The following is a 375-nucleotide window of genomic DNA, read 5'->3' as shown; positions in this document are numbered from 1 at the left end:
ACTCTTCCTTTCTTAGGAACACAGTGAATTGGACTAACTCATGCACTATCTGAAATAGGGTAGATAATTTCAGCATCTAACCACTTTAAAATTTCTTTGTTAACAACCTCTTTCATAATAGGATTTAATCTCCTTTGTGGATTAACCCTGGGTTTGCAGTTTTCTTCCAGATTAATTCTATGCATACAAATTGAAAAACTGATTCCTTTAATATCAGTAATTGTCCATTCGAAGTCTTTCTTAAAATTTTTCAGAATTTTCATCAGCTTTTCTGCTTCTTCGTTTGTTAACTTCGAGGAAATTATAACAAGTAAAGTAGAGGAATCTCCTAAAAGAGCATATTTTAAATGTTCAGGAAGTAATTTGAACTCAAGT

Source organism: Phalaenopsis equestris, unplaced genomic scaffold, assembly GCF_001263595.1.
Source record: "Phalaenopsis equestris unplaced genomic scaffold, ASM126359v1 Scaffold000180, whole genome shotgun sequence".
In the NCBI taxonomy this organism is placed as follows: Eukaryota; Viridiplantae; Streptophyta; class Magnoliopsida; order Asparagales; family Orchidaceae; genus Phalaenopsis; species Phalaenopsis equestris.
Note: the sequence above shows the minus strand (reverse complement) of the source record.